The following is a 15760-nucleotide window of genomic DNA, read 5'->3' on the forward strand; positions in this document are numbered from 1 at the left end:
CTGGAAGAAAGACCATCAATTAAAAGGAAAGAAAATTTTCTCTCATTAAGGTGAAAAACTTAAGAAATAAGTGTGTTTGAAAGTGGATACATGGACATGAAACACAATGTGTAGCACATTACTTGTAGTTACACTTTACAAGCTTTTCATTTAACTATAAAACTGTCTCAATACTTCACACTTCTGCGAGATAGGTTTTTATCTCTACTGAAGATGCTGGCTGCTGTTTGAGGAATGCTGTTGTCCTTTAGGAATCCTCCTGTACATGAAACACAGGATATTCACGGAAACTGCTAAGAGGTGATTTAGAAATAAATATAATCCTTTCCTGCTTCTGGAATTTGTTGTTGCAGAAGGTGCGGGAGTCAGGTACCATCAGCAGGCTCAAAAGAAGTTTAGGCAAATTCACAGCCAGGACATCTGTGAACAATAGTAGGAAATAGAAAGGCATGTCTATCCAATGATTGCAGGGAATGTGATGGAAAAGGACTACAGAAGGTGGCCAGGCTCACTTGCTTTCACTCAATATCGTCTTCTATTGGCACTTCTGGGGACAGAGTACCAGGCTAGACAGACTCTTTGGCCGGGTCTTTACCCTGTCATTTCAAGTATCTGGACATCTTCTAAAGAAGAAGGCAAGGTCTGTGTATATAGTTGATATTTAACTTGACTGAAAGGAGTTAATTTACTCACTGAAGATGAAGTCATCCATGAAAACAGGAACATTGGTTTCAAACTTTAGTTGTAAAACTTTGCAGCAAGCATATTGGGAATCATATTTTATACAAACATAATAAAAGCAACAAGAAAGAATCTTCTTCTTCTCTCCACTCTTGAAAGAGACTGCCCCAAATTACAGATGAGCCTACCAAGTAGATGGGAAGACATCTCATTTCTTCTTACTGCATTGCTACACTTAATAAAATAGGAAGGAATTTAGCCTTCAGTCATCTTTAAGCTGACAAGTGTGAATTCAGATAAATTCTGGAGAAAGAGAAATACTTCAGCTGATAAACAGAGAGAAACTTTCAGACAGTACGCTTCAGGAGAAACAAATTTCAACTCAATGCAAATATCTACTGCTGGGAGTTTCATTTTAATCAGTCATTTTCTTCTTGTTTTTATTTGCACAGCAGTTCTGAACAAATTGAATAGTATTTTTTTCTCCTTTAGTGCAAGCTGGGATTCTATCACTTCATTGTAAAGGAGAATTCAATTTTGCAGTGATAAGTTCAAGAATACACAGATAAGAAACTTGAAGGAAGTGGGTGGGGTGCAGAAAGGCTACCAGGCAGGAATGGAGAATACTGAGAAAATACAGAAAAAGGAGAATTTTTCAGCTTCATTTTACATGCTGAACCTGGACAGTTTTCTCCAATCTACAATCTTCAGCCAGAGAGCAAGTAGTGAGCTTTGCTAATTTCATCTCTTCATTGTTTTAGAAAGACGCATTTACATTTTCTGTGTGGATAAGCAGGACTAGACAGCTTGTAGAGAGAGATAATGTAAGTGCTGAGCTCTGTTGAACCTTGGCAGTTTACTAATCTTTCAGGTTTTAATCTCAACTCATTGTCCAAACTCTATCTCTCTAATGGCCAAAGTAAATCCAGATTAAGATAAAGAAATGTATGTGTTCAGCTGAAACTCTGGTGGAGGTTGGATGCTGAGTTCTGAGGTGGAAACAGGATGAGCCTTAGCAAGGCAGATGGGGAAGATTTTAACTGCAGCCATCACTGCTGTGAACATGCACCATGCCATAGTGGTTACTGAGGATGGATGGCTTGTGACACAGAGTAAGCACAGACAAGAGGGCAGCTGCCTGGAATCAGCTATCTTAGCATCCTGTCATCAGAGATGGCCAGCAGCAGCTTCCTTGGGAGAAGGATACAGAGACTGTACAACAAGATATGCCAGAATAGTCCCCTGCTCCCCAAAAATTTGCAGCTTAGGGTCAGTTGAGACAGACCTGTTGTCTGAGATCATTAGCCCTCAGTGTATTTTTATTCTATCCAGTCATCTTCTCTATGCACACTTTCAACATACACAGCCACTTGCAGCAGGGAATTTCAGAGATGAACAAAATATTTTCTTGCTTTGTTTGCTGTGAAGCTACCAACTACCATAACTTGAAGTTTCTAGGTTCTGTGTGGGTAGAGACAGTGGAAAATTATTGCCTACAAGCCCTCTGTGCATCCCTCTAGAATTTATGCAGCTTTTTTACACCTCTCTTTCTATTTCCACTGGTTTTCCCTGAAGAGCTGCATCCTGTTCAATCTGCATCCCACTACTGAGTACCTGTGCTACTACTCACTTGGCCTTTTCTAGGAGCATTATGCCCTTGAAACTGAGACTAGAACTGCACACAGAATTTAAGAGGCAGGCACACCAGCACTTTGCATGGTGATATAATGATATTTTCTGTTTTATTCTCTTTCAGAACAATTTTTAACATTCAGTTTGCATTTTTTTACTAGACCTGGGCACCGAGTTCAATAAAACTATGTATTATAACCCCAAGATTTCATTTCTGTGTAATAGCAGTTAGCTCAGAGCCCATAATTTTATATATGAAGTTTGGATTGTTTTTCCCCATGTATGTCATTTTACATTTATCTGTTCTGAATTTCATCTGCCACTTAATCACTTTTAGTCTCTAACAATCTTTCTGCAATTCTCCACATTGGTTCTCACTTTTAACTCAGCAATTTGACTTAGACTTCCCACTACTATGGCACACCCACACTTGTTCTTATATCCTTGGAATAAAAACACCTACTCTGATCAGATTGAGGTGAGTAATTGGGGTGAATTGTGTTACCATTTTCATTCTAGATTTTAAATATTTGACTGCTTGCCCATACCTGAAAACTTTTGAACCATTGGAAAGTTATGCAAGCAGTGTTGCTCCCAGGGAAGTGTGAAAGAGGAAGTAAGAGAGACAGAGCAAATTCAGTTATCAGGAATATCAATATTATTCCGTATAGAGCTGTAGAAGACAACCCCGACAATGGATACCATGACTGCCTCCTAAAATAGCTGTTTTCATGCCATTAAACTTGATGTCATTACATAGGCTTTTCATTTTTATAGCCTAAACTAGTTCAATATTATCATTTCTGTTCTGACAGAGTTAAGGACATGATAAGATGCAGGGTCCAGCCCCAAAGGATTACAGACTAATGCACTGATTTAAGAAATTAGTTGAGGACATGTGTGGGTCTGGTTACTCAATTAAGTTCTTCCCTAAATATGTCTGTTTTCCAGAGTTGTTACCTGGAGGATCTGGAGTGGGAAGTAAGTCACAGTTCCTAGTTAACATTCCCTAGTTTTGTTTTCCCAGTTCCTAAAATTCTCCCTAGGATAAAAAAGCCAAACAAAATAAACAAACAAAAAATCAAAACTATCAAACAAAACCACAAAAAATATGACTGTTTTAAGATGTAATCTTAAATCCATAAGTTGGATTAAACAGATGGGAGCAAGAAAAGGTTTAAATAGCCTCCTACCATCACAGACTCCAGTCCTGCCACATTTGCTGAGTGCTTAGGGACATTAGACTAGCTCCAGACTGTACCTTGAGATGCTCCTTAATTAAGCCATAAGAAAGCAAACAAACAAGCAAACAAAAAGAAGCTTGACAACAAGCCATTCATGGTTTGAGAAATGCAGCTAAATTGCATGTAATGCTTTATCACTTTGAGTGAGAACATTTGGCTTCAAACGTTGGAAATGTATTATTCTGTAAATCTTCTCATTAATTACATTTCATTTTGAACTCAAAGCCAGGCCAGCATCAATTTATTTCACTCAATTGCATCAGCCCTGTAATGTTATTCTTCAGTTTTACTTTCAATCTGGCTCTGACTGATAACATTTTGAGATCAGTAAAAAGGCAGAGGTTGCTACCAAAAATAATGGTGTTTTATAAAGCTGCAGTAGTCCAAAAATTAAGGACATTTTATTATATAATAAGGTCATTGCTATTTTTTTTCACTGAAGCCACACAACATTAATTCCAGCACTAATTTACACATGGTATATTATTGATGGGGCAAAAAATGCATTAGTTTACATCAAGTTCAAAAAACCAAATATAATATATTAAAATCAGAGCCCGCAGGAGGCTACAATGTGATCTTTCCTAATTGAGAAAAAATGTATGAATAGCATTGATTGGATTCATTTGTCAGAGTGGTCCTTCCTGAGCTGGATAGGATGGAAAAAAGGTAGAAACCACTTTCTTCTCTATAGAATTTACGAGCACTGCATTAAACAGCATGACTAAAAGTTTATTCTCACTGCTACTATCTAGTCTGAGAAATGTATTCAGGAGAGAGGTTATCACTGACTGGAGTTTGTTGCTGTTTTTAGGTGCACATTTCTCTCACTTCACATTATAAATTGACAAGTGAAAGAATGCACCCAGCATTGGGAGCAGAAAAAGGATCTTTGTGTCCTATAAGAGATCCCTGCACAGTTATAGCCTTGTCCAAAAAACAAAACAAAACAAAAAAATGGTTCTTGAGCAGGGAAACAATATTTGCATGGTATATAACTGTGATATGTCTGAGAAGTGGAGCACTTCTGGATCTTCCAATGACATTTTAAATAAACTTTAGACAGGTCATAGCCATGCAGATTTCTTCTGAGGTTGATTCACATCCAGAAGGAAGCCTGGAAGAATACAGAGAATTTGAGAGAATTACATCCTTCCTGAAGCCTTCTGAGGAGTGAAAGCTATGGCTAAGTGCATACCTCAAGGATGGACTGTAAAATTTAGGAATTCAGATTTACAGTTGGGTCTTTAACGCATCTGAGTATGTGTTCATAGCTGCCACCAATGATAGTCACTGAGCTGCTTTGGTTGGATATGAGCTGGTATTATTAAAATCCAGTTTTGTAACAGTAACTGTTAAAAATAAACAAGAATTCTGGGGGAAAAAAGTCATGCTTCAGACCTCTATTCATCATAAAACTTTGCTTCTGATATTTATTCTTCACAAAAGTTTTGGAGAATTCTTTTCCTGATGATCAGATAAGTTAAAATCTTGCTGCAGATTGTCTGCTTCTGAATTAGATCCTCAGTAATTTTTAGAGACAGGCTGCTGAGTGAGATGGAGGACTAGCCTGATTCACTGGGACTCTTTCTCTGTTTCAAAAGCTAGAATGATCCTCAGCTCATTAGAGAGTTATTTGCATCTGTCAAAGATCCACGCTGTGTTAAAGACAAAGAACTCATAGTCTGGGAGACTCTTTTTTCCATTCTAAATTATTCTATAAACCTTCACCATGATCTTTGTGAAACCATAAATTAGACCTCATTTCCTTAGCCCTTGTCCTTTTTGAATAGTGATAATAGTACTTACTTACCTCACGGGACTGTAGTAGATCTTCATAACTCAGAATGTGCAAAGCACCAACAGTATATAAGTAAAAAGAGAAAAAAGGCTGTCATTAGGCATCTTTCAGATTAAGCCAGATGGGGCAAATGAGAAGATGAAGGACCAAAACAGCACTCTCCTGGCTCACAAGGGCATGGCCAAAGTGATCAATGTCATTGTAATTTCCAGACCCCCGCCCAGTATATGAATGCATAAGAGGAGACAAGACATAGATTTATGAGATCTCCAGAAAGTATGAGTCATATCGAAATCCCAGTTTCACAAGGAAAGACAATTTACTCTGTCTACTCTTGTAACAAAACATTCCAGTTTCTTTTTAAACTGTTGTTAAAATAGTTAAAGCCAGAAGTGAAAAGCAAATAAATAACAAGGATATTATCTCTGAAAACAAATAGATCATGGTGGCATGCAAGGATAATATTGCTGAGTTGACCATCATTTTTACTACTGGATGTCAAGCTTTTTGTTAATAACTGTGGTTGTGGGATCCCCTGACCACAGAATCTCAGGCACTCAAATGAGGTATTGAGGATGTGGAGTTCAAAATTCCCTTATGCATTTCTTCATGGTTTGGTTGTTTGTTTTTGTTGTTTTGTTTTGTTTTTCTTATTCCCCCATTCCACCAAAGTCAGCTTTGAAATCATTTAAGCTCCTAAAATGTCCCTAGGTTAAAAGGGAGAGGCACGATCTATGCCATCGTGCCTCCATTAAATGAAAGAAAGCTGAAAAAAGCAATAATCAAGGTATCTGAAGGACAGGAATAAAACCAGGAGGCTTAAAATTGGAATTTGGTCCAAAAATATCTGAGAAGAGACTTCTGCAAAGAGGGGTTGACCTTGCAGTCTTCTGTTGTGCAGGGCATACATAGGGCAAAATGACACAGACTTGGAGAACTGCTTCAAAGAAGCCATTTACACTAAAAGAGAGGGCTGGTAACCATTAAAGGAAGTTGTGCCCACAGCCCACACTTGAAAAGGAGAGATGCAACATCAGCAGCACAGAAAAGTCTGTGACTGGTGCCATTCAGTGGCAGAGACCTGTGTTTGAAGCAATTTTGCCAGCCAGCTGCTCAGCCATTGGCTCTGAAACTGGATCTGTAAAGTTACAGTGACCTTGGCAAGTCACACCTAGTGCTCACATCTGGATTGACTGGGCCTGTGCAGTGAGACCAAGCCCTGCATCATGACCACAGTGAGATAATCATCTGCTTTTAATGTGGAATGAAAGGGGGTCTTTGTTCTCTTTAGAGAGAGCCAGAACTGCTCATTACATGCAGAGTCACACACTTCAGTCACACAGGCCAATAATCAAAGAGCTTAAGTATCTCATCTCAAAGCATCAAATCAAGGGGGAAAGGGATAAAACCAGGGCCTCTAGAGATAAGCCTGGGGGTAGTTAGAGGGATGGTATCCTAGCAAGGTCCCTCGTTCTGCTATCTCAGTCTCCAAAGGTGTATGCAAGGAAAGAGTAGCAGTAAGGTTGTGGCACCTCCCCTGGAGGTATTTAAAAGTCATATAGGTGTGACACTTAGGGACATGGTTTAGTGGTGAGCCTGGTAGTCCTGGGTTAATGGTTGGACTTGATGATCTTAGATGTCTTTTCCAACCTAAATGATTCTATGATTCTATACTGTAAAGGAATTTTCATCTTGAACCTTAGAAGCACTAACCTGTTGTAGAGTCACAGCTCTCAGCTATCTGCAACAAAAAAAGATTAATTATGTATCTGATTTCTATGCAACTGAGCTAACCTTCGTACATTATGGGAAAGGCTGTATTTTGGTGTCTTTTGGCAAGACTGATTGTCATCATTGCCTGTTAGGTCCTCCTTCTTCCAGGTCTGGGCACCCCAAAGTTTCATTACTCTATGCAATGAAGTATCTGCCTTGCAGAGTGGAAATAGCAGAGAATATTAGGAAAGGATGAAGAGCACAGCAAAAGAAGGATCCGGAGACCCACATGAATAAAATGTTGAAGGCACACCTATTTCCTATGACAAGTCTGATGACTTCTGACTTCTAGATGTGAAATTGCCATTGGGAGAGTCTGACTACTGATGTGGGTTGTATTTTTAAATGTATGTCTCTGCTGCCCGTGATACCCAAAGTTTTATTTTATTTTTTTAACCTCTGTCTTATCTTTATCTCTGCTTAATCTTACAATTTTTTTCTAAAATATAGCTTGGTATTCCTAAATCTCATTTAAGCAATGATTGCTTTTCATTCCTAGAGTTTTGGATATAGGGGAATATTAATTCATGCATCTGATCGTTATTTAGCTCTAGTCCATACTGAGACTCAATTTGACGGAACCAACAACAAACCATAGGCTGCAACCTTCATCTGCCTCAGGCATAACCCAAGAATGATTGATTTCCAGTGGGGTCTTTGCAAATGTGAATTTACACAGCATGACTTCTTTTGAGGTAAGCTTGCTCTTTGAAGGATGTTCATGTATTCATTTGATCATCCCTTTAATCCTTGTCTGCAATTTTTCATGAGGATTGTGTCACAGCATAAGAAACACGGTAGACTCAGCAATGACAGTGGTAACCACACATTCAAGAGGGGACATGGGAAAGAAAGTGCACCTGCCTACTTCACCTTCTATTACTGGCAACAGGTTGAGAGTTAGTTTTGAAAATAATTATTATTTCCCTCATGTATTATTGGAAACAACATCTGGAATTCAATTCTCTGGCTAATAAGGAGACACAGGGGATCTATCACACTGTGATACTTTCTTTGAGGAAATGTGAAAAGGATTTTAGATAATACATTCATCTGTGAGTTCAAAATAATTTAACTTTTATAAATAGCAAAATATGATAAATTATTCCATTACCTGCCTCACTAACACTTTGGTGAAAATAAGATTTGGCATGGTATCCTTTTTGTCTACAGCTGGAGAACACAGAGCCTGATAAAACAGCAGAAGAAAACTAAAAAAACATGTAAGTTATGGAAATAGATAAGAAGGTTTTCTGTTGATAAGGCTTTAACTTCTAAATTTCTCACAGACTCTTTGTCAATAACTCTACTTTTCAAAAATGCCAGTGTTACCTTTTGCCTGATGCCAAAAACCTAATAGGGCACATCTCTAAGAATAATAATATACAAAAATATAACAAAAACCTGCAATTTCAAATGGAGACATAGTGTTTCCTGCCCTTCTCACATATTTTCTGATTATGCCAGCATATAGGTATTTTCTGGTTATATCAGTACAGGGAAGTTTTGGTTTCACTAGCAATCTTTTACATTTATATGCTCGTTAACTTTGAGTAGCATTCATGAAAGCATACAAATGGGGTATAATTCTGCATGTTACAGTGAAGTCGTCATATCTATATAGATTGATATGAGAAATTAGTGTTTAAAGATTAACTAATGATACAGATCACTAGTTACAAATCATGCTGGATTACAGAATAGAATAGAATAGAATAGAATAGAATAGAATAGAATAGAATATTCCAGTTGGAAGGGACCTACAGTGGTCATCCAGTCCAAGTGTGATGGGAAATCTAGATAACTAGTTGGCAAGCACAATGTCATTGACATAATCTTAAACTTGGATGAAGGTTACAGCCCAGCTATCTAAACTGTTTCATTTAGGACTTCTAAGTATCTAGGATGGAAAAAACCTCAGGCTAAAATTTAACATAGATAATGAAGTTATCATAGTAAATATTGAAAAGAGTTGTAAAGTCGACTTGAAATACTTGTGGATCCTGGTGATTCCTAAATTAGAAAATAAAATGATGTGACAGAAAATAAAAACTATTATATTCCTTCTCCAAACACCTTGAAATCTGGAAGGAACGCTTAACCTTCCTCTCTGTTGGTTAGGATATATTTATGAACAATTTCTTTATTTCCTTCCTTCTATTTATCATAGAATCATAGAAACATGGAACACCTTGGGTTGGAAGGGAATCTTTAGAGGCCATCTCATCCAACTGTCCTGCAATTAGCAGAAATTGCACTATATCAGGTCAATTGGAGACCCACTTATTCATGTTGGAAACCAGGATGACAACTGGCAAATACTTTTTGCAAAGCCAGTAAATTATTCATTGATTAGGTGTTCAACAGCATAGCAAAGACAAAAAGTAAAAACCTTTGCTGAATAAAGGTATTTAAGTCTGTGTTCCATACAGTTCATCTTGTAAACTCACTGCTGAAGAATCCCAGAGTGCTAGTAACCAATCTATATTGCAGGGTTAGTCAACTATTCAGAGGGATTTGTTTTGCACTCAATTCAATCACAAATGTTACCAGGGTGTAAGAAAGATAAAGCAAATTGCACTTAGTACCTTCATGAAGTAATTTTCTGAACAACAAACATTTCAGCATAATCCACTTAAATCATAATTAAAATTTCCATACACCAGTCCTTTTATTTTCAGTGCTGTTTTTATAGGTAATAAAATGATTCATTCTTTAACAAACTACCTACTTGAAAAATTGTTTGTTTGCAAGATACCTAAAAGCAGCAGCAACTTCTTATGTGTGTCTTCGTGAATTGGTGGGGGAACACCATGAACTCCTTTACCATCTATATTTAGAACTGCTAATATGTATGAAAATACGACCTTCAGGAGTATGTTAGCTCCTTTTAGCTGATGGTTTTCAAGTAGTAGGAAATTCAGTTGTAAAGTAAGAAGCTTGAATTATCTATGTGCAGATGTCCTCCAGTGAACAGAAGTTTTGAGCTCTCCTTATATTCTAGCCTATCCTCTAGTTAATGTAATTTAGAGTCTTGGAGAAATTATCCCACTCTAGATTATTATTATACATTATTATTATTATTATTATTATTATTATTATTATTATTATTATTACTCATGGCCAGCTGAATTGTTTTCCAGGATTCACTGATAGCAATGACAGATTTGGCACCCAAGACACATGCAGATACCTATAGCTAGATACAAATGTAGATGCTTTTATCTAGAGTTTAATCAATCCTTGCAATTTAACATGATTTCAAGTAGACTGTGAATTAAAAATAGAATAGTGCTTCCTGATTAACTCCCATGTGGCAATTCTTTTATTTTGTGATAAGGCTTTATATAAGATTGGTTTGATTCCTGTATAAAGGAAAAAAAAGCCTCTTCAAAAGGTTCATCATACTTTTATTGAGCTGTCGCGCCAGCAGAAACATTCAGGAACATTTATCCTACCTCTTTTGTCTGAAAGCTGGAGACAAAGAGTAAGACAGAAAGTGCTACAAAGAGAATGGAAAATGTAGATCATTTCGAACTGCTCTAGAGTGGGATTTTGCCTCTGAGGATTCCATAATAGGCTGGCACATAACCTGGATATAATTTCTTATTTCAGACAGAATAAATATTTACACTTGTACTCATGTCAGGTTCCCTGCATTAGAACTGGAAAGACAGAGGCATCTTTGGAGTGCAATTCAGCTGAAATATGGAAAGGATTGCTACCTGAAAGTAGCAATATGAAAATTGCTCCCCCCAAATATGGGGGAGATTTGATCCAAGACAATAATTAATATGTAGATAATTGTATCTGATCAGAGGTGCTCCTGACTCGGTACTGAATGTCAAGGAAACATGGAAACTCTGTGCTAAAGCAAGGAAATGACACATGAGACTTACTGATTCATTAACTTTCTATTGAATTTAAAAGGAAACACATATATTCCAGCTGTAACAAAGAAAAACTGCCCTCCCCTCAAAGAAAAAAATCCACAACAACCCTACCTCCCCACCTCAAAAAAAAATGAACACCAGGAAAAACAGACTACACAGAAACACAGAAACAGCAACAATAACAACACACCAGAAAATTCTTCAAGGACAACGTTTTCTGTGTAAGCCCAGCCTCAAGCAGATTTTATCCTAATAAAGGCAAGACATTACAATCTTGCACTATCATAGTGCAAAGGTGTTCCCCACAGATTTTCAAAGACAGAAAGATTGCACACTGATCCTATTGCAGGACAAACTCTAGTACTGCTACTTCTAGTATTTTTCTTCCGGTTCTTCTGAACCTTCTGTCTAGTCTAATACGTGTGGATAACTGGTTCCCTACAGCCATATCACAGAATGAAAATTAAGTCAAAAGATCACAAAAGGGCTAGCAGTTCCCTCCATCACTTATAATATCTCTGCATGTTTAGAAAGAAATATGCCTGAGAGAACAAAATGTCAGACCTTTATAATTGTTTTTTTGTCTTGTAGCCCATGTTACTGAGAAATTATTTTATTTTGCTCCCTTTTTAAATAATAAGTTGTCTCAGGATCTCCATTTTCTGAGTCACATTAATTGTGGAACCCTTCCTTCACATCCCTGCAGAGAGAACTCTGCATTCAGAGACAGTGGACAAGACAGGTTATAATAGAGTAGATCTACTTGTGTGTTTGCCACTAAATATATCTCTTTCAGTTGAAAAGTTGGTTTTATACACTATGTGCAATTATTTTTAACAAATAATGTGCTTTTCCACTGTCAGTATTCTTCACACATGGAGATCACAGAAGAACTACCAAGGCAGTCACTAAGCTGAACTATGAAGGCTGCTGGTATCCCATAGGCTGGTAACAACCAGAGTATTCAAAAGTAGAGTTCATAATTCTCTTAAGACTCAAAATATGTCTTCTGTGTGGTGACATAGAAGCACCCATATATGAACCAGAGAATAAGAGATGCTTCTAAGCAAGTACCAAGAAGGTTCCATGAGGCACTCAAGCAGGAGGGTAAAGAAGTGGATGCTGGACCAATTCTTATGTCTCATGGCCAAGAAAGAAAGTTGTTGGTAGCAAAATAAAATTTTCAAGTCAGATTGATCAACTGGGTATCAAGATTCAACGCCAGTTCCAGAAGCTGCATGATTTCAAGTTCATGTAACTCTCTGCAGAGCAAAGCGGAGTAATTGATATGAGCAAGCTTTTATCATGTTAACACCATGATCTGCAAGATTAATTGGTCCCAATTGTCCTACCAGAATAGTTACAGTGTCATGTGTCACTGAGGATACTTACATACCCTCAGCATATGGGTCACTAAGGCAGGATCCAGGTCATTGCTGATCCTTTAGTTTTTTAACCAACTAAAACACAGGGGTCCAATACACTCAGTAAATCCTCTCAAGCCACTCTGAAAATTCCAAGGATAAAAAGACCTTCAAATTTTTTTGCTTACTCTGTTGTTTGCAACTTTTATATTCCTTTGGGGTTTCCATATCTTTCATTCCCTTTTGCAATTCTTGCCATAAACCAAGAACTATACTCAAATATTAGAAGCTAGAAGCAGCTTTTTAACAACCTATTGAGAATGAAATGAATAATTTAAGATTTACAATAGCTTTAAATTGGTTTTGCTTGTTGTAGGGTGTAAACTTCATTACAGAGGAGGGATTTATTTGATTTCTGTTTGCTTGCAATGAAATGATACAAAATCCTGTTTCATATTTTCTTTGTGTTAATTGGGGATTTAACTGTTGCTTCCTTTGCTTACAGTGATGTACATCAAAGCCCTTAAAATCCATTTTAATTGTGCTGAGTGGATTTGGTCAATTACACCAGTAATCTTTCTATTAATAAGCATGTGAAAGGAAGACTGTTCTGTATGTAAATTAATAGAGCTAATCAGTTGTCCTCCCTTTGTAATACATGTTACAACATTTGGCAGTATTTCAATAGGAGGTAAAAGTTTTGTGGTGTATGCCCAGGATCATGTTTTTGCAGCCTAAATGTAGAGAAGAAACTGAAGTTATTTCCATATCCTGTTAAAATGTCCAGAATTTATCTGGTCACCACCTAAATATCAGAATATGAGGGCTTTGGCTTGGAAGAGTCCTTGGAGTGGGAATCGTAATGACTATACAGTTTGAAAGTTGATCAAGAGAATTCTTTTATGTTACAAAGCACTTATCAGCCCTACTTATGATAAGACCTTAGAGCTTGGGCATGACCAAGACAAACAAGAAGAGAATTTTTGGCCATGTCTAAAAAAAGACAGACAAAAAAAAAAAGAGATCCAAAAAAGACAAGATAGGAAAACAGAGATTATCTTGCTCAGTGTAAGTGGGTGTCCCCACATGAGTCTACTACTACTACTACTACTACTACTACTACTACTACTACTACTACTACTACTCAGTCATAAACTTTGCTTTTACCAACTGCAGTTTTAGAAGACACATGGTGTAGTTCATTAAATTACTAGTAAGTAGTATTTCTGTGATACCTTTGAACTTGACTGGACACCAGGTGACCATCAAAGCCAATCTTTCTCTCCCCTCCTCAGCTGGGCAATGGAGGGGAAATATAACAAAAGACTCACAGACAGCATAAGGACAGGGAGTGATCACCGCTTACCATCCAGCCAAAACAGACTCAGCTTGGAGAAAACAGTTTAATTAAATACCATTCAGAACAGGATAGTGAGAAATCAAACTAAACCTTAGAACATGTTGCCCCCACCCCTCCCTTCTGCCTGGACTTAGCTACACTGATGATTTTCTGTATCTCTTCCCCACCAGTGCCACAGAGGGGTAGGAAATGACAGCTGCTACCAGTTCATTACATGTTACATCACAGTTCATCACTGCTACTCCTTCTTTCTCAGGGGGAGGGCTCCTCACACTCTTCTCCTGCTCCAGTGTGAAGGTCTCTCCCATGGGAGAGACCTCCACAGATTCCTCTGAGTCCTTCTAAAAGGCTACAGTTCTCTGCAAACTGCTCCAGCACAGACCTCCACAGGGTGCAGGGGAGTCTCTGCTCAGGCACTGAAGCACCTCCTCCCCTCATTTTTCACTGACCTTGGTGTCAGCAGAGTCTTGTCTCATGCCATGCTTTGTCTGCAGATTTTTGTGCAACTTTTTGCCCCTTCTTAAATACATTAGCTCAGAGGTGCTACCACCATTACTGATGGGCTTCGATTTGGATAGTGGACCCATCTTGGAGCCAGCTGACATTGGCTCTGTTGAACATGGGGGAAGGTTCTAGCAGAGTCCCACAGCAGCCACCTCTGTAGCCTCCCTGCCACCAAAACCTTCCTACACAAATCAAATACATTGTCACAAAGCAGTAATTTGTTAAACGTTTCTGGGATGCTCCTATAAATTAGAAAATCATTGTAGGACAAAATACTGTTAGTTCATGGAGTGGGGTCAGTGATGCAAGAAAGGAAGACAGGCAGAATGAGGACTGGAGTCACTATTCAAGTACTGAATGAAATACAGTAGGTAGTAAGAGAAAAACTTTCAGCATTTAAAGATATCTGCCATTGAACTCAATGAGAACATAATCCAACTGAAGTGCTTTCAGAAATCCTCCTTTTAATCTCTTCATCTCTGAGTGGAGGTTTCCCAGAAGCTGGAGATATAACAGGAGATATATCACTTTTTCTGGGTCGTCACTTTCCCCACACAACTCAAGTTCCCTGACTATAACTTCCCAGGATGGGATTTCATTGTCTAAACATAAGCATTTATGGGCAATTGTGGGGTCTTGAGATTTTCAAGACACCAACATGACAATTAATGAAAGACTTACATGGCAGTTGCACTGCTCTGTAGAGGCAAGTGCAGGCTGAGCAGGACACCAAATTAGCCACCTATGCTTACACAACGAAATTTTGCTCTTCTTGCAGCCATACAGACTGTGTGCCAGTAATGCCCACTTATCACTGTTAACTGCAGAGCAAAGCACAGGACTGAGCTGAGATGGAAACAACTGTTTTGGTTGTAGGCAAAGTCTAGTGATTTCACCTACTTTGCTTCTTGCACAGACTTGCACATTCAGGATTTGTTGGACGTAATGTGTACAGAACTGCTATACATATCTGCTGATCCGTGTGGGCATCCTATGTGTCACATAGATCAGGTTACAGGTACTAAACTGTGATTCTATCAGACCATAGCCATAGATAAAAAAAAAATTCTTCCGATTCTGCTCAGGTTGATTCTAGGGACAGAAAAGTACGACATAGCTACTTGACAACATGGTTGTGGGACAACTTAGAGCATGATACTTGTGGCTGCAGTACTATTACCTTACCAGGAGTTTAAGTCTAAATTTCTGAAATAGAGGAAAATCAGGACTCATCTAATTAAAAATTAAAATTAAGGAGATGCAAGGGACCTAAGTTATAATTTAATATATGAGTTAACTGCCATGTTGGATATTTGGATCCTCTCCAGTACTGAACCTACTTCCTGCTCATGTTAATCATTTCTGCACGAAAAAACATTAACGTATTATAAAAACTGTACCTCTGCCATTTTCAGGGTAACTCAAAGCATTAGCACACTCTTGAGAGTCTATATTTTATCTTCTATTGACATACAACCAATGTGAAAGAATGTAATTTTCATTCAGTT

This window comes from Chamaea fasciata, unplaced genomic scaffold, assembly GCF_029207755.1.
Source record: "Chamaea fasciata isolate MVZ Bird 193981 ecotype frontalis unplaced genomic scaffold, bChaFas1.0.hap1 SCAF_2, whole genome shotgun sequence".
Taxonomy (NCBI): domain Eukaryota; kingdom Metazoa; phylum Chordata; class Aves; order Passeriformes; family Sylviidae; genus Chamaea; species Chamaea fasciata.